We start from the raw sequence: 20083 nt of genomic DNA, 5'->3' as shown, positions 1-20083 counted from the left end.
ATCAAATGTATCCCTTATCTCAAAATGGTTACCATTGAGCCAATGTTCCTATCGGACCACCACCACCTTTGCTGGCTGACCCAAGGTGCACACCCAGCATTCACACTCTATGACTAAACCCCAGTGGGCAGGGCAAAATGCATCAGGGTGTGTGGAGACATGTAGGCTGAGGCCGCTCTTTATCGTTTATTCACTTGGGCTTGTTTGGAGTAGCAGTGAACCTTTCCTCTATACATTCACACCCACCTGCTGGTTTTATTTTGCACACAATGACACCTCAGACACTTCCCCAATGACTCATTGGAAGGCCCATCAAGTGTTATCCGCAAAGTATTTATAAAGATGATGGCACAGCTAAAAAAGCAATGCCAAACTAGCATCAAAGACTTGGTCTTCCAGATAAGCAAGCTGGAGGCAGCCCACAAACCAACATATACACAGACCACTTTAACCCTTCTGATGCCAACTCATTTACAACTACTGGGCAAATGTGGTAAAGCTACCAGAAAGCACTTCCTACTGAGACAAAAACTTTTTTTATATGAGTATAGCAAAAAAAGCGGAAGACTGCTAGCATGACCTTGGCCTGACCCCAAACAGAGGAACCCGATTGTCCATATTACTTGTGACACTGCTGGCAAGGTTCAGAACAAAACAGCTGATATCACAAAACAATTTAAATGTTACTATGGCAGTTTGTATAACCTTCAATTCCTCCCTACACAATGCACACCTTCCCAATCCCTCTTATAAAGGATTTGTGACTATATTTCAACCCATAGCCCTCCAGCTGTATTGGAGTCCGCAACATTGGACCTAGAAATCTGAACTGGTAGTAAAACAAGCTGGGCAAGACCTACAAAAGTTTTGGGGATATCATGACCCCTTTCTTTCTTAATGTTTTAATTTCTCCCTTCAACAGCCCAGCCACCGCCCTCCTTCACCATAGAACGACGAGGGGGGGAGGACTAACTGCAAGTGGCTAATTACAGGCAGACCTGATGTCTTAACATCAGCATTAAATTCTATGCAAAAAATATTTGTGAATTGACTCCTTCCCCATCTCCCCTCCTTGATCTAATTAGACCAAGTGCGGTTTACCCCTGGGAGAGAGGCCCAGGATAACACCCCTAAAAGGTCCTAAACCTCCACTGTTGGTTACCCGTGTGGTGTGGAGAAAGGTTCTTTGTCTCTTTGGACTTGGAGCTCAACATACAACATAGTAGCCTGGGACTACATGCAGACAGTTCCTGAATCTATTGGTCTCCATGCTAAAATGTGTGACAGATTATGCTCTATTCCATTCCTTAAGCTGGAGTGCAAGTGAGTGGCCACCAGGATGCCTTTGATATCTGTAATGGTATAAGTCAGTGGTGTCTTGATGTGGGAGCCCTTTCTCCACTGTCTTCAGTCTAATTCTGATGTCAAAGGTCTCACAACTCAAAGAAAGGGGAAAAAATTGCTGCTTTTGCTGACATTGTTGCATTTTTTTTTTTAACTGAACTCCACACAACTTCCTTGAACTCCTTTTGATCCTACTTAGGGATGCAGTTGCTGGCCAGGCTCTCAGATTTTTTTATGCATACAACTATTTACTTCTTCAAGCGGACCTTAAGAATTGGAATTGAATATATCTCTCATGTTCGAAAGGGCAGCTGTGCTAAAGATGAATACTTTTATATATGCAGATAAGTATTTTATAGGTTTTGAAGGCAATCCCAATAAAGACAACTCCTGCCTTCTTTACATCTTTGTGCACACATTTTAGTTCCCTTATTTGGATCAATACAACCCCCATATTGGCATTTCTCACTTGACCCTGCCCAAACAGAAGGGAGGCATTGGACTTCTGGTGGTCACGCACAATTACTTGGTGTGTAAAATACATGGGTGGCAGACTGGAATCTACATGTGTCCCTGAAGGACTGGTCCACTGACTCTTTCTAGCCAGTCACCAAAGAGTTGCTTGCACATTAGCTCAGTGGAGCCACTGTCCACAATTTTGGTATTGCATGTGTAGTGTGCACCCTGTTGAAAGTACCAGGTCCCAGACTCTAAGGCACAACCTGAACTTTCCCCCGGGCATATCCTCCACTATTCTTAGTTCCTCAACCCAAGATGGGTCAATTCTGAACACCACCCTCCATCTGACCTTAACCCCAGGTTAGGAATTTACTAAATCAGCCATCTATCAGGCACAAATCTGGAAAAGAACCAACGCCGTTCAAGTGACTCTGTCTTCCACCTACATGAATCCCAACCTTCCTGCTAACAAGCGTGCAGTTTGCAAGGCACAGAAGAAATACTTATGGTTTTCCTTCTATGATGACAATTTGGAGTTCATAAATACCAATAAATGCTCCCTAGATATCAATGTTAATGAAAAGGAGTACAAAGTCACTGCGGTAAGCTTCATACATGATGGTACAGAACACCACAACCCCCCCTCCCTACACAAAATTTACACAAGTGGTTCAATGCTTTGTTGGTGCTGTGCAACAGAGGAAGGTACATTTCTACATATATGGTAGAAATTCCCTTAGCTTCACTAACACTAATAAAATGTACACCGAAACATCAAGGCAGTAGCCACTTACACTTGATTTCTTTTTTTCCGATATCATCTTCACTACCTAAGAAACATTACATGAAAGAGGTTCACCGGACCGAGTCAGGCACAAGGCTCGGCTAGACCTGGGGGTTTGAAAATGGGAAGTGGATACTGGGACTAGAAACTGACATTTTCAATAGGCTTTTCACTGACTCTTGGTTCCAACTTATATTGGTTTTACCTCCCCCCCTCCACATACACACATCTAGAGCAGTTTTCAGGTGCCCATACACCTTCTGATATTTGAAAGCAATGTGAATGTTTCATGTAGGGCTGAAACAACTAATTGATTAATCGACAACTAATTGATTATGAAAATAGTTGTCAACTATTTTCGTAATCGATTAATTGTCAGCCGATTAGTTGTCCTGCATACAGAATGCATTATTTGTTTACATATCAGAAAATACAGTACAACACACATACAGCTCAGTACACCATTCATACATGTATGTAGATGCCAGAGAACTTGTGAATGTGTGAGGAGCAATGCCTCATGGGAAATGTAGTCCTGGGCAAGAGAAGGAACCAAGTGATTCTAAAGACCGAGTTTTTTTTTTTACCTTGCTATAGGGACACTCTATACAGTACTATACTTTGCTGCTTCCTATAGGGGCACTTTGAAGGCAGGAGGTGCCAGAAGTGCCTTGGGGGGGGGGGGGGGCAGAAGAGGAGAATCAGTGCTGCTCTGTGAAAAATCATTACACAGAGGATAAGTATGACAAGATTGTTGTTAAAAAGAAAAAATCCAATGTTTACAATCACTTTAAGGGCTCTGTGCTGGGAAGATGAGCATCTGAACCCAGAGAAGGTGGAGGCCAATAGAGGTGATATAAGGCATTACAATTACATTTAAAGTAAAAGTTTACTAGTATTGCCCATTATATTTAAAATTATTATATCCATGGAAAAAAAAAGTCTCAGCTTTTAGTACTACTTTAATATAAAAATTTTATTTTCCCCCTTCATATAGCTTCAGGTCTGACTCCCAGTTCAAATATCCTGCATATCCCACTTCTGGGCATATTTTTTTTATATACATACACATGATACAAGATATAATACTTTCACTGTTTCACACTGGAAATTATAATTATATTACAGTAGCGATATCTGTTTTTTTTTTACTAGAAAGGGCTATTTTTTTTTTAACTCCATAATGACAGGTGATAAAAAAAGCATGCTGCTGCTACTAAAGGTCTTCTGCTGCCCATACATGTATTGGATTTTTGGACAAAAATATTTGCATCTATATTTGTACAGAAAAATTATTTGTATATTCGTTGAATGGACAAATGTTGTTTAAAAATTCCTCTTACTTTTCACATGAAATTTTAAAATGAATATAACTTCTGAGCAAAAGCCACATACACTATTTGAAGATTTGTTTGAGAAGTTTTCTATTCTGCCCCTTCAAATTTTCCTGTCACTGTGGTTGACAACGAACACCGAATAGACCCCACTAATGGTTAGAAAAATCGGATGAATGTTTTTAAAAATTTTCTAAAAAAAAAAATGTAGTTTGTGTATGGCCAGCATAAGTGATAGCAGGCGCAGGGAGCTTGTATCAAGCTACCAGCCTATTAATAAGGGAGTCGATCATGAATATTATATACCAATCAGGTCTAAAAATTTGCAAAACAGTGTTTTAGGTCTTTTAAAAATATTGATCTCTGAGTCTGATATGTACCACATTTAAACCTCTAATAATATATATATCTGTCTGAGAGTGGAATAAATATCCAACTTTATAGCTGGATATTTATATTTACCACTGCATATAGATATTCAAGAATATTAACTAAATTATACACCAACCTTTTTTTTTTTATCCGATTAATCAAAACAATCTGCCAATGAATCGATCAAAATAATCGTTAGTTGCAGCCATAGTTTCATGATTTACTTGTATGATGAGGGACAAGCTCTTGCAAAACATAAAACTGAATGTATCTACAAGCATTGGAAAATGCCCTTTTAAAGGGGCAGCATTGCCAACAAAGACAAATCAGATTTTTCCTTAGGATTCATATAATCGTGTAAAACTGCCAATGTTGCATAGAAAATGCATTTAATGGAATAAACACAAAAGCACCGATTGAGACGTTCATTTCAGAAGTTGCAATATCAACATCAAATCAATTGAGAATGGCCCGTTCTCCTCCTGAGCCTCCTTATTTGCACTACAATGGTATAGGCAGCCCCACTAACTAATAGAAGGCTGAAAGCAGAGAAAACTTACTGAATCTTTTTCTAAAAAAATTAAGATATACAACATTTTCTGCCTGTATTTTTGGGTGCACTATGGCTTTCACTTGTTTATCTTTTCATCATATGCCATTTGAATTACCTAGGTGTGTAATATGTTTACATTAATGTGGCCAAGTTCACAAACTGAAATATAAAATGAATGCATGTTATCTGCATGCAAATCTAGATAATTTTAAATAGTAGCACAGATATCCAACATTCTTCCAGTGCAGATGTTAATGTCATACAAGCCAGTGCCAAGGGTAATGAGCTAAGTATATCCCAGGTGGCAAGGAAGCAGCTGCTGGCTAGTCAGGGGTGACCTCTATAAAGTGTTGATTACTATTTGGCATGCTTATTAAGCCAAAGTTTACTAAAGGTTATTGTATTTTCAGCAGAAATCTTGGAAAAATAAAATAATTACAGCCGCAAACACCAATGTCATTACAGGCTACATGCTATTTAGAGCATGCCAAACTGCTGTTTCTAGTCTGTCTGGACCCAAGTGGACAATAGTAATATAGAAATGTAGGAGTTGGAAAGAACATCTATTATCCGTGTTTAATGCACAAAAGAGGATCCACACCCAATAGGCTTAAGGGAAATCATTCAGGAGAGCTGTTACTTGTCAAAGTTGAGACACCAGACTGAGGTTTCAGTTTTGGGTAGGTGACAGCTGGCTAAATGGTCCAGCAGATTCTTGACCTCACAGAAGGTCATATTTCAAGTTTTCTACACCAATATTTTCCCAAACCCCTCACCCTTCAGTTTTAGGTTTTTGATTTTTATGCCATAAACAGGAAAGCTAGAGGTTTCTTTCTCAAAGTTCTCACAACCAGGAACTCTGGTGAGCATATCTCATCCCTTAAATCCAAAAATGAAAAGAAGATAGGGAACACTACACTCAGTTTTGAAAGATAGGCCATTGATTTTTAGGCCTCATGCACACTGGGCAGAAAAAAAATGCAAAGCCGCATTTATTTTTTTGAAGCCTGTAAACACACCTGTATGTTAGCCTGTGTGTCCATGTACACATAGGTGTCTACAGGTGGAAGAGTAGCATTTATAGGCTGGAGAAAAAAAAAAACGTAACCAGTGCATTCAGAAGAGGAGCGTTTGGGCAGAAAAATGTGCACAAAGGCACACATTAACGCTAGATGCGTTTAGGCGCATTAATGCATTTCAATAAATATTCTGGCCAATAGAATACATTAACACAGAACGAGCCTTAGTGCATGTGCAAAACAGGACTTTAATGTTCCATACACACATGGCTTAAAAAAAAAAAAAAAAAAAAAAAGCTCATATTGAGCAATTTTGTAGAGGTGTTTAGGAGCGTTTAGTGTTTTTTTTCTGCCAGAAAACTGCTCTCAAAAATCACAAACTGGAAGAATTTTTTTTTCTGCCTCGAAGGCCTGGTTCACACCTATGCAGTTTGCTTTTGATTTGTTTCTGCAGTGCTTTTTGCAGTGTGTTTTTGCACAAGTATTTTTGACACTTTATGTGTTTTGCATTTTTTATGCTTTTTTTTGGCCAATTTGTCGTTGGGCAGAAGAAAGAAATTCATAAATGCATTAAAAATTTTTCTGCAATTTTCTGCAGTGTTTTCACTTGAAGTTTATTGAACCAAAAATGCACAGTTTTGCTTTTAAAAAAGCCCCTGACCCCTTCCAAAAACGCAGCATAGATGTGTCCTATAGGAAACCATGTTAAATGGACTGTAGTGCGTTTCTGCAAAAAGCACCAAAAAAAAAAAAAGGAATAGGTGTGAACCAGGCCTAAATGTGAAAATTTAAAAAATGCCTTTAAATGTCCTAATGTGCATGGACACACAGGATAGCATGACCTGCTTCTACAGGACAAAAGCTAAACTCCACTAGAAGCAGCGCTTTTTAAGCCAGTGTGCATGGACGCTAACAGCATTTTTTAAGCAACTTCCTCTTGCTAGAAGAAAAAGAAGTTTAGAGGAGCTGAGCAAACGTACCCCGATTTTATTGAGAGCTATATTCATTGCTAGGGTTTTAGCAAAATCTTTTGCAGATTAATACATTTCTCTGTTCTAAAATAGAGCATGAGAGGCACATAGCGGAAGAGAGTAAAAAAAACCCAAGAAAATTGTTAAAGCAGAGTTCCGGGCACAGATGTCATTTTTTGATGAACATACCCCCGGGACAGTCAGGGCTAGCACATTCCACAATGGCTAGCCTCTGATCTGTCCCGGTTCGCACTTACCTTTTAGAAGAAATACTTACTTAGAAAATTTCTTCCACAGCGTTTCCATCTCTCTTGTGGGCAGCTGAAGCCGGCGCGGTCCTCTTCTGCGTCTTCTTCCGCGTCTTCTTCTCCCAGAATGCGCCGCACCGGCCCCTCTCGTCACTTCCGGCGCGGCGCCGAATTCCTAAACAGCTTCTGGGCACGCCCAGAAGCTGTTTAGCAGGGGAATGCGGCGTCGCCCGGAAGTGACGAGCGGGGCCGGTGCGGCGCATTGATTCCTGGGAGCGATGACGTTTAGCTCCCAGGAATCATCGCAGCGCAGGAAGTGACGGGGTGAGCTGCGGCTCCGAGGGAGGAAGCAGTCAGAGGTGAGTATTTACGATCTTCAATAAAAAGGTGAGTAAACAAAAAAAATAAAAATAACTATCCAATTCCTTTTCAGGTCAGGTCTACCTAGCGGAGGGGCACAAAAAAAAAAATCGTTTTTGTGCCCGGAACTCCGCTTTAAGTATATAAATAGTAAGAAAGCGAGACCAGAACACATTGGCCCCATAAAAGACGATGAAGGGAATCTGGCCACAGAGGACAGAGAGAAGGCAAAAGTGCTAAATAATTTCTTCTCTTCAGTCTTCACAAAATAATTGGGGAGCTACACTAACCCAGCTTGTAATGCTAAATTAAATAATACAACCCAGGAATTACCCCCATGGTTAACAGAAGATAGACTTAGAACTAAACTAGAGACACTAAACATAAATAAATCATTGGGACCGGATGGCTTGCACCAAAGGGTTCTTAAGGAACTCAGCCAGGAGATAGCCAGACCATTATTCTTGATCTTTACGGATAGTCTACAGACGGGAATGGTGCCAGCTGATTGGAAAAAAGCCAAAGTGGTACCAATATTTAAAAAAGCGCAGAGATATATCACGGGTAACTATTGGCCGGTCAGCCTAACATCGGTAGTCTGCAAGATTTTGGATGGGATGTTAAGGGACTATATACAAGACTTTAGTAATGAAAACGGTATTATTAGTGGTAATCAACATGGTTTCATGAAAAATAGTTCTTGCCAGACCAATCTATTAACCTTCTACGATTAAGTGAGTTGCCATCTAGATAAAGGAAGGCCTGTGGATGTGGTGTATCTGGACTTTGCAAAGGCATTTGACACAGTTCCCCACAAACGCTTACTCTACAAACTAAGGTACGTAGGTATGGACCATAGGGTGAGTACCTGGATAGAGAACTGGCTCCAGGGGAGAGTCCAGAGGTTGGTGATAAATGGGGAGTACTCGGATTGGGCGGGTGTGGAAAGTGGGGTCCCCCAAGGTTCTGTCCTGGGACCAATCCTGTTTAATTTATTCAGAAATGATCTAGAGGAGGGGATATCCAGCACAATCTCAGTATTTGCAGATGATTCTAAGCTAAGCAGGGCAATAACTTCTATGCAGGACGTGGTAACCTTACAAGCAGACCTGAACAGAATAATGGGGTGGGCAACTACATGGCAGATGAGGTTTAATGTTGAAAAATGTAAGGTAATGCACTTGGGCATCAGAAATACGAACGCAAGGTACTCACTAGGGGGGGAACCTCTGGGTGAATCTAAGATGGAAAAGGACCTGGTGGTCCTAGTGGACAACAAGCTTGGCAGTGGCATGCAATGCCAATCCGCTGCAAGCAAAGCCAACAGAATACTGGCATGTATAAAAAAATGGATTTTTGTAAAATCTTACCGTAAAATCCTTTTCTCTTAGCTCATTGACAGACGTAGTCCTCGGTGATACACCACCTTCGGGTTATGTTGCCTCCACAGGAGCAGGACTAGACAGGAAATTAAAAAGCTCTGGCCACACCCCAGGGGCAGTCCCAGAGGGTATATCCTCTCTCTCTCTGCCTCAGCAAATCAGTTATGTGAAAAAGCAGTCTTTAGAGATTTTAACCCAACTCAAAAAACAGAGGGGCGGGGACTACGTCTGTCAATGAGCTAAGAGAAAAGGATTTTACGGTAAGATTTTACAAAAATCCATTTTTCTCTAGCGCTCATTGACAGACGTAGTCCTCGGTGATACACCACCTTCGGGACGTCCCAGAGCAGTATCACAACTGAGGGGTGGGAAAATGGAAATCAAATCCCAATCTAGAAGGCCCAACCGGTGCCAACTAGAAGTTTACAATGCTCATCCTTAATGATGAGACTCAACAAAAAAAGAGAAAAAATTTTTTTTTTTTTTTTTCAAACAGAAAAAACCCTCGAGGTAGACCACCGGTCTCCTCAAATTGCGGCCTGCAAAACCTTGCGGCCAAATGAGGCATCCGCCGATGCCGTCACATCAATTTTATAGAACTTTGTAAAGGTATGTACCGACGACCAGGTGGCCGCCTTACATACCTGGACCACTGACGCCTGATGGCGAAAGGCCCAGGAAGTACTGAGCGCTCGAGTGGAGTGCGCCCTAACAGGGAACGGAGGACTCTAACCCTTAATAGAATAAGCCTGTACCACCGTTTGTCTAATCCATTTGGCAATGGTCGCGGCAGATGCAGGCAAACCCTTTCTGGGGCCATCCGTGATCACAAAAAGTGAATCCGTCTTACGGAATGATTCCGTAGCTTTCAGGTATACCCTGATTGCCCGAACCACATCTAAGGAATGCAACGCATGTTCCCGATGATGCTTGGGCTAAGGACACAAGGAATGTAGTACAATATCTTCATTCAGATGAAAATCTGAAACCACCTTGGGAAGAAAAGATGGCTTAGGATGAAGTACTACCTTATCCCTATGAATCACTAGGTATGGTGACTGGCATGATAATGCAGCCAGTTCTGACACCCTGCGAGCAGAAGTAATAGCCACCAAGAAGGCCACCTTCTGGGATAAAGTAAGCAAGGGAATCTCCCTGATGTTTTCAAAGGGAGGTTTCTGTAGAACCGACAAAACCAAATTAAGATCCCAAGGCGGTAAGGGCGCGCGGACTGGAGGAGCCAGGTGCCGCACCCCCTGGATGAAATTCCGCACCAAGGATTTGGTAGCTAAAGGCTTCTGAAAGAAGATTGCTAATGCTGAAACTTGACCCTTGATGGAGCTCAAGGCTAGCTTCTGCTCAACCCCTTGTTGCAAAAAGGCCAATATTCGAGACACCGAATAGGTACGTGGAGGAAATCCTAAAGATTCGCACCACGCAATATAAGTTTTCCATGTGTGATAATAGACTTTGCTGGAAGTCGCTTTCCTTGCTTTAATAAGGGTAGGAATGACTGAAGCTGACAAACCTCTGTCCTTCAGTACTTGGGTCTCAATGGCCAGGCCATTAAACCCAGCGACTGTAAAGCATGATGGTAATTGGTCCTTGAGACCACAGACACTCCCTGAGACGAAGTTCCCACGGAACGTGTACGACTAACATGTCCAAGTCGGCCAGGCCGGCTTGAGGAGGCCAGCCTAGAATTTCTAGGACCACTGGCGCTGATTGAATCTGAACCAGGCGTCCCTAGAGGTATCTTGCCCCGACCATCCGAGAAAGTCTGGTCGTTTTCTGTTCCCACACATTTATCAGATACCTGATAGATATCAGGAAAGGTGATCTTTTCTGGTTGAACCTCAGGGACCGAAGTCACCCGACTAGAGGCTACTTGGCCTATCTGGTCAACCAGATCCGATTCCTGTGAGGTATCGGGACTAATCTTGGGAAAAGGTAAAGGAAAAAAAAAGATCTATTCAGGGAACGGTAACTACCGCTTCCTGTAGTACTTAAATGTTGGAAGGGAAGAATCGCTGGAGGAGTCTTGCCTTTCCCGCTAGTACCAGCCGGGCGCCCTTTATGGGCGGTAAAGAAAGGTCCTCGCTTGTTGCGAGGTCCCTTAGCTTTAGCAGCCTGTGGCAAAAAAGTGCTCTTGCCCCCAGTGGCATCCTTAATGATTTCATCTAGGTTGGCCCCAAATAGACGATTCCCCTGAAAGGGGAGATTTGTCAAGGTCTTTTTGGAACCTAGGTCAGCTGACCAGCATTTTAACCACAGCACACGTCTGAGGATCACCGCTGTCTTAGATGCATGCCCTAATAAGGGAGTAGTGTCCAAGGCTGCGTCACAGATAAACTGTAGCCCTTGTATAATCTGTTCCATCAAATCAGATGTCTCCTGGGGAATATCTTTTCCCCTAAGATCTTGGCGTACCATTTTCGCCCATTCCGTAAGTGTCTGGGAAACTAGACCAATAACAATTACTGGTCTAAAAGCTGACCCTATCAGAGAGAAGATGGTGCGGGACTCTGCTTCCATCTTTCGATCCACCGGATCCTTAAAGGACGAAGTGTCCTCCACTGGAATAACCGTGGCTTTATTCAGCCTGGAAATAGGCGGATCCACGACTGGTGGTACCGTCCATTTCTTAATGATGGATTCCTCAAACGGATAGCGTCTAGCAATACGCTTGGAAATAGTAAAGGTACGTTTAGAATGCTCCCATTCTCCTTTAATCTGATTACCGAAACATTTAGGTACAGGAAAAGCCTTCATCGTCTTGATGGGCTTATTAGTACCAAAAGGAATCTCTGTTTCAGTTGCCTCTGCCGGTAAAGCCTCAAGTTTTAAGGTTTCCTGCACTGCCACAACTAGTGCGTCCACCAATGCTTCTTCCTGAATAATAGCAGGAGAAGAAGCATCCTCCTCACTGTCTGAGGGGGCTTTACCTGGGATAACAGCCCTTGCAGAGGAACCTGCAATTGCCGTGACCACCTCTGAATCTGAGTCAGAGGTGTCAGATGGTATAGGGGTGGGCGGGGGTCGCTTCCTTGACCCCCGTCCCTGACAGGCCGCCTCCACCCGAGCCACCATAGACTCCAAAATTGCTGTAAATGACTCTATACTCTGTGCACCGGCGGGTCCCGTGGCCCCCTCGAGGGAAACAGGTGGGGGAATAAGTGTAGCAGGGTCCATGATAATTCCAGTTACTTCCTGGATAATACAATTCAAAAATAAAACTTTTTTTTTTTTCGACCCCCAGCGCCACAAAAGCCCCTTAGTGTTACCTGCTAGGGATCCCTATCGATCGAGAGAGAGAGAGAGATAGACCCCCAGGCTCACCACTTGATGCTCAGAGTTTAACTGCAACAGGTTACAGCGCTGTCTTGACAAACAGGAAGTCTTTTGGCTGGCTGCCCAGGAAAAAAGGAGGCGGCTCCGCCCCTCTATACGCCTTCCGGCGCCTCCCCCAAGCTCCACGAGGTGTTTGGATCACCTCAAACATGGCCGCCCCCATGCTGGAGACACGAGGCTACGTCAAAATGGCGGCTCGTGCGATCCAGCAAAAAAAAAATGGCGGCGGCCCGTACTGAATGCGGTGTGCTGCAGGGCACACAACACTCTCTCTGCATGGGGATATGGCGTGGTTGGCGGTACCGGCCCTGGCGGACCGCATGGCCGTTCGGGAGGCCTGCTAATAGCTGGAGATCTGATTAGGAAGGCAGTCTACATGTCCGTGGCTTCTGACTGGTAGGTAGCTTATTCTTAACCCATAAGATTCCCAGAATGCCACAGATTACATCTTTAAAACATGTATACAATTAGATTGTTAGCTCCCAAACCAAGCCTCCTGGCTTTTTGCACATAAAATCACACTCAAAGTAGGAGGATCTGTGTCATGTTGTAGGATAGAAAGGGACTCTATCTTACCATACAGAGAGGGGCCCGCGTTCACCACAAAACCCGTCAGGGGGAAAGGGGGAACATACTACTCACCATACCGGAACCAGGCGGGCACCAACTCCTGACAGTACCCCTCTCCACCGGGGCGGGAGGGCTGTCGACCGATACGGACGCCGTGACTCATGGTCTTTGGCGTTTCAGCGAGACGTTTAACTCGCGTGTCCTTTAATGGGACTTTGTCGCGGCCGACCCAGCGCGGAGCTATGGCCTGCACGCGCTCGTAGGCTGAACTGGGGTGACCACCGGATCTCAACATCCAGCCCGTCGCCCAGTTCAGCTTTCTTGCTTGAAGATCTCACAGGAACACTGGAGAAAAAAAGCTGTCTAAAAAATCCTTTAAGAAAAAATTCTTGCCAGGACCTAAGATCCCAGCAAGGTATCTAGGTCCTTACTCCTAACTAGACAGAAAATAACTGATTTGCTGAGGCAGAGGGAAAGAGAGGATATACCCTCTGGGACTGCCCCTGGGGTGTGGCCAGAGCTTTTTAATTTCCTGTCTAGTCCTGCTCCTGTGGAGGCAACATAACCCGAAGGTGGTGTATCACCGAGGACTACGTCTGTCAATGAGCGCTAGAGAAAAGGGGATTCACTCCAGAAATAAAGAGATTATTCTCCCACTCTACAAGACTCTGGTCTGGCCACATCTGGAGTATTCCATCCAGTTCTGGGCACCGGTCCTCAGGAAGGATGTGCTAAAACTGGAGAGAGTCCAGAGAAGGGCAACAAAAATAATTGGGGGAATGGAGGACTTCAGCTATGAGGAAAAACTACAAGCATTGAACTTATTCTCTCTGGAGAAGAGACGCTTGAGAGGGGATAGGATATCAATGTACAAATATTGTACTGGTGACCTAAAGCATAAGGAACAAACTTTTCAGAGAAAGGGAATACAATAAGATATGTGGCCACTCACTAAAACTAGAGGAAAAACGGTTCAACCTTAAAAAACTTAAAAAAGGGGGTTCTTTACTCTCAGAGCAGTGGGCATGTGGAATTCTCTTCCACAAGCAGTGGTGTCAGCAGGGAGCATCAATAGTTTCAAAAAACTATTAGACGGGCACCTTAAAGACCACAACATACAGGGGTATACAATGTACAGTTAACATCAAAAACACACACATCATAGGTAGAACTGTATGGACTGGTGTCTTTTTTCAACCTCACTAACTATGTAACTGATATAAGGCTTACCATGTCCTGCACTGACTGCTAAGGCAGTCTGTCAAGAGCAAAAAGTGAATTTTCCTTGATTCTGTATGATAGGCAGATAAAACCAGTAATAACTATACATTTTTTTTTTTCACCCATCAGTAAGAGTACATACTGTATATACTCGAGTATAAGGCGGCCCGCATATATAACCGAGGCACCTAATTATACCACAAAAAAGTGGGAAAAAGTATTGACTTGAGTATAAGCCTAGGGTGGGAAATGCAGCAGCTACTGTACCACCACGAGACCCAAAACAGGGGCTTCGGGCAAGGTACAGGAGATGCAGGTACATACAGTCAGGTCCATAAATTTGGGACATCGACACAATTCTAATATTTTTGGCTATATACAGCACCACAATGGTTTTAAAATGAAACACGCAAGATGTGCTTTAGCTGCAGACTTTCAACTTTAATTTGAGGGTATTTACATCCAAATCAGGTGAATGGTGTAGGAATTACCACAGTTTGTATATATGCCTCCCACTTTTTAAGGGATCAAAAGTAATGGGACAGATTAACAATCATAAATCAAACTTTCACTTTTTAATATTTGGTTGCAAATCCTTTGCAGTCAATTACAGCCTGAAGTCTGGAATGCATAGACATCACCAGACGCTGGGTTTCATCCCTGGTGATGTTCTGCCAGGCCTCTACTGCAACTGTCTTCAGTTCCTGCTTGTTCTTGGGGCATTTTCCCTTCAGTTTTGTCTTCAGCAAGTGAAATGCATGCTCAATTGGATTCAGGTCAGGTGATTAATTTGGCCATTGCAGAACATTCCACTTCTTTCCGTTAAAAAACTCTTTGGTTGCTTTCGCAGTATGCTTTGGGTCATTGTCCATCTGCACTGTGAAGCGCCGCCCAATGAGTTCTGAAGCATTTGGCTGAATATGAGCAGATAATTTTGCCCGAAACACTTGAGTATTCATCCTGCTGCTTTTGTCAGCAGTCACATCATCAATAAATACAAGAGAACCAGTTCCATTGGCAGCCATACATGCCCACGCCATGACACTACCACCACCATGCTTCACTGATGGGGTGGTATGCTTTGGATCATGAGCAGTTCCTTTCCTTCTCCATACTCTTCTCTTAGCATCACTCTGGTACAAGTAGATCTTGGTCTCATCTGTCCATAGGATGTTGTTCCATAACTGTGAAGGCTTTTTTAGATGTTGTTTGGCAAACTCTAATCTGGCTCACCAATGGTTTTCATCTTGTGGTGAACCCTCTGTATTCACTCTGGTGAAGTCTTCTCTTGATTGTTGACTTTGACTCCTGGAGAGGGTTCTTGATCTGGCCAACTTTTGTGAAGGGTGTTTTCTTCACCAGGGAAAGAATTCTTCGGTCATCCACCACAGTTGTTTTCTGTGGTCTTCCGGGTCTTTTGATGTTGCTAAGCTCATCGGTGCATTCTTTCTTTTTAAGGATTTTCCAAACAGTTGATTTGGCCACACCTAATGTTTTTGCTATCTCTCTGATGGGTTTTTTTTTCAGCCTAATGATTGCTTGCTTCACTGATAATGACAGCTCTTTGTATCTCATATTGAGAGTTGACACCAACAGATTCCAAATGCAAATAGCACACTTGAAATTAACTCTGAACCTTTTATCTGCTCCTTCTAAATGGGATAATGAGGGAATAACACACACCAGGCCATGGAACAGCTGAGCAGCCAATTGCTTTTGGTCCCTTAAAAAGTGGGGGGCACATATACAAACTGTTGTAATTCTTACACCTTTCACCTGATTTGGATGTACATACCCTCAAATTAAATCTGAAAGTCTGCAGTTAAAGCGCATCTTGTTTGTTTCATTTCTAATCCATTGTGGTGGTGTACAGAGCCAATAAGATTAGAATTGTGTCAATGTCCCAATATTTATGGACATGACTGTATACACATACACACACACACGCACATTATGATCAATCACATAATCTTTGTTCTCAGCTGCATAGGGGGCATGGAGAGGTGTGGGTGGAGAAACAGCAGTACACTGATCTTGCCAGTAAATAGCTGTGCAGGGGGAATGTCAGCATAAGATTTGGCCACTGGAGTACAGGCAGACTGTTTTTCCACCACAGCCAGAAAACTGACCAGGCTGGGAAAATTGTGCTCTTCTGTCTAGTGTGAGAAAAGGATACTTTTTAACACAAGTACATGGTACAACAGACACATATCAGACAGGGCTTGACAAATTTGCTTGAAATCTAGGAGCTAGCTAAAAACTCAAACAGTTAGGAGCCAGTTTTTTTTCGCACATGCCAAATGGCTGGCTTCTGTCGGACTGGCTACCATACGCACGGGCTGAATGGTGGGAACTTTTTAATGAACAGGCTGATGTTGCCCGGCATTTGGCCCATGTATACTTGCCACCTTAGGCCCCTTTCACACGTGCACCTCCGCTAAGCAGAATCCGCTTGCTCAGCAAGGATTTCTCTGCTAATCCCTGCAGAGCAGGTGGATGACAGGTCTTGTCTGCTTCGCTATGCAGAGCGAACGTGGACACAGTCCCGTTCTCCTCTATGGGGCAGTCAGATGGAAATGGATTGTATGTCCATTTCAATCCAATGCCATCTGATTTGATGGAGGATCCAACATCTGCTGTTACAGGAAAGGAGGAAAATTTAGAGGTGGGGGCTTGCAGCATGTTATACCCTAAACAAGGGTGTAACATGCTCCAAAAGGTGAACTTAAACTTTAATACTTTAATACTTTGCATCAACTATAATATTACTTAAAATGATGCCTTCATGGATCTCTTTTATATTAAACAAAAATGCTCTGTATGTCATCAGAACCACTGATAGTGGCCATACAGGCAGTCCTCCCTACTAGGCCCAGCATGCATCGGGTCACCAGGGCAGCTTGGCAAAGGCTGCCTTTGCCTCTCTGGGTATATTGTGTCCCCTCTATCACAACTGGACCATAAAGCAATGGAAGAAGGTCGCCTGGTCTGATAAATAACATTTTCTTCTACATCATGTGGATGGCTGGATGCGTCACTTACCTGGGAAAGAGATGGCATCAGGATGTACTATGGGAAGAAGGCAAGCCGGTGGAGGAAGTGTGATGCTTTGGGCAATGTTCTACTGAGAAACTTTGGGTCCTGCCATTCATGTGGATGTTACTTTAACAAGTACCACCCACCTAAACACTAATGCTGACCAAGTACATCCCTTAATGGATTTTTAATTCCCTAATGACAGTAATCTCTTTCAGCAGGATAATGCACCCAGTCCCAATGCAAAAATGGTTTGAGGACGAAACAAGTTGGAGGTGTCAAACTTTGCCTCCAAATTCTCCAGCTCTCAATGCTATCGAACGTCTGTAGAAAAAACAAGTCCGATCCATGGAGCCCTACTTAGCAACTTAAGGAATATGATACTGATGGCTTGGTGCCAGAAACCACAGCATAACTTCAGAGGGCTAGTGGAGTCCATGCCAAGGTCAGCATACTTCCCCATCAATTTTTAGGCCTCAAACACACTGGCACAGTTAAACCTGTATTTAAATGCCTTTAAGCAAACATTTTTAATGTTTTTTTTTTGTGCCATTCACATTGTGTGTTTACCTGTGTTCAAGTATGGTGATTCCTAATTTGAATAAAATCACCCTACTTTACACTAAAGTAAACCAACTAGCTGGAGGGAAGAAAAAAAAAATTTCATAGCATGACTATTAGGGTTCAGAATCATGAAAAGTCTCTACTTATGTTAAGCCTTTGCATCCCATCTTTTTAGTGAGCGTACAGGTTGCAACTGCTGAGGATTCCTGCATCCTCCACTGACTCACTAAGGCTTCTTTCACAAGGTCCGCCTCCGTAGGCGGATCCGTGCTGCTCAGCGGGGGATCGATACACAGATCCCTGCTGAGCAGGCAGGTGACAGCTCCCTCTCCGCTCTGTGTGTGGAGGGAGGTGTCAGAGCCCCATACATCTCTATGGGGGAATCGGATGACAGCAGACCGCCTGTCTGCTCTCATCCGATCCGATCCCCTGGACGGATGGAAAATAGGGTTTCCATCCATCCGGATTTCATGGACAGGATCGGATGCGGATGGCAGTGGGTGTCAGCGGACATGTCTCCGCTGACATCCACTGCCCCATAGGGATGCATGGAGGATCTGATCAGATCCGCCTAAAAAACTGACAGGCGGATCTGATCGGATTGCTCATGTGAAAGGACCCTAAGGGCTTAGGAAGATATCAAAGACTTTCATGTGTGAGGTAGCGTGCCATTCTGTGCCTTATTATGTCTTAAAATACATTCATGCAATAAGGAGAATTTATATTCTCCTCTATTGAGACAGTGTCTAAAAAGTGCAGATCAGCATAACAACATACCTAAGTGCAGCCTAAAATTAATATGTGGCCAGGCTACAGACATTTAAGTATTTTATCCACTTGCCTACCGGGGCAATTTAGACATTTTTCACATACATGTTAAAATTTGCATTTTGTGCTAGAAAATTACTTAGAACCATACATTTTATATTTTTTGACAGTAAAGGCCCTGAAGAATAAAATGGCAGCTGTTGTAACTCTTTTTGTCATACGATATTTGCGCAGCTGTTTATCATATACAGATTTTCAGGAAAAATACACTTAAAGATTTAAAGTGTTACTAAACCTAGGACTCTGCATTCACTATATCTGATCTACCACAGTACACAGAACATGGCAATGCAATTATTTTAGTAAATAAACTGCTAAATACCTCTTCTCATCAGCAGTATACAGCAATCTTGTGACTTATCAGTGTCTGGTTAAGGCTTGTAGGAGGAGTTTTCATTCTTCCACGATTGTCCTATTAAGATGCAGGACCCTCTGTCTGGACAGTGCTGATTGGTCATGTGCTGATCACATGCACTTTCACAAGAAAAAAAGGATAAACTCTCTAGCAATACACACCAAACGGGGCATCTGCAAGCCTTTTTCCTGGCTCTGTAAATATCAGGTGTTTTATTGGAGTCAGTGGAAGGAGATGATGACTGGAGAAGACCGGATCGATCAGCCTTTTTACACAATGCAGAGGATTAACCCCTTAGGTTCCACAGCGAGAATAACAAGCATGCTTTTCTACATATACACACTGATTCTGCGGCATTAGTAACACTTTAAATCAATTTTAGTGAACACAAATGCAATAAAATACCCAGGTTTTTGGTAAAACAAAAATTGATATTGCATTGTGTAAATAGATACCACACATCAAAATTTACACGCTTGGAAACAGTGACAAATTACAGTACCTAAAATTGTCCATAGGCAACGCTTTAAAAGCCTTTATAAGTCACCAGTTTAACATTAAACCTGAGCTCTGCCGGTAGAATTATTGCTCTCACTCTGACGTTAGTGTTGATACCTTACATATGTGGTGCAATAGCTGTTTACATATGCATGCCGGACCTACATGCACATTTGTGTGTTCGAACACGGGGAACGGGGGGGGTTTTTTAATTTTTTTTTTAATTTGTTTCGATTTTTTTTTTTCTTTTTTATTTAACTCCATTGCAATCAAGAGGGTAAAACACCAACCCTTGTGATAGCTTGGACAGTGACAGGTACATTTTATGGAGAGACAAGGGGTCTATTTCTTCTATGCCCTGAGTGTTTGATCAGCTTCTTCTCTGGCTGTACAAGCCAGAGAAACTCCGCACCAAAACCAGAAATGACAAAATCCTTGTTAGTTCTGGCTTCATTCATAACAAAAGAAATAAAGGAAAGGATGTTTCGCCATCTCCTCTGTGCACTGCTGACCTCGACCACATACAGCAGTCCCATGCTCCCTGGTAGAACGGGGAAGCCCAGGAATGGCAGTGGTGGGAGGGGGGCACCCCTTCCAAGTGCTCTGCTATAAAAGGAATCGAGCAGCTGTAGCCATGATCTTGTATAACTACTTTCTCCCAAGGCCAGTCGTACATATACAGGCTCTGGTATGGAAGTGGTTATAAATCCTAAAAGCAGTAAATGAGCTTTAAACCTGATGCTCGCAACCTCCTTAACTGCAGTTACTTATGAAGCATTTTAATGTTCAAACTTCACAACAAAATGCACTGATGCCATTCATGTAGTTTTCCCA

The 20083-nt window shown here is 43.0% G+C and overlaps 1 protein-coding gene across 1 annotated transcript in view; it reads right to left on the bottom strand.

Annotated features, from left to right (window-relative positions):
- The window catches only part of NXN (nucleoredoxin), a 251864-nt gene that overhangs the window by 115056 nt on the left and 116725 nt on the right, over positions 1-20083 (bottom strand). The gene's annotated exons all lie outside the window — the stretch shown is intronic.

Source organism: Pelophylax lessonae (genome assembly GCF_965119305.1).
Source record: "Pelophylax lessonae genome assembly, chromosome: 2".
NCBI classification, from domain to species: Eukaryota; Metazoa; Chordata; class Amphibia; order Anura; family Ranidae; genus Pelophylax; species Pelophylax lessonae.
This window is presented reverse-complemented; position numbering and strand designations above follow the sequence as displayed.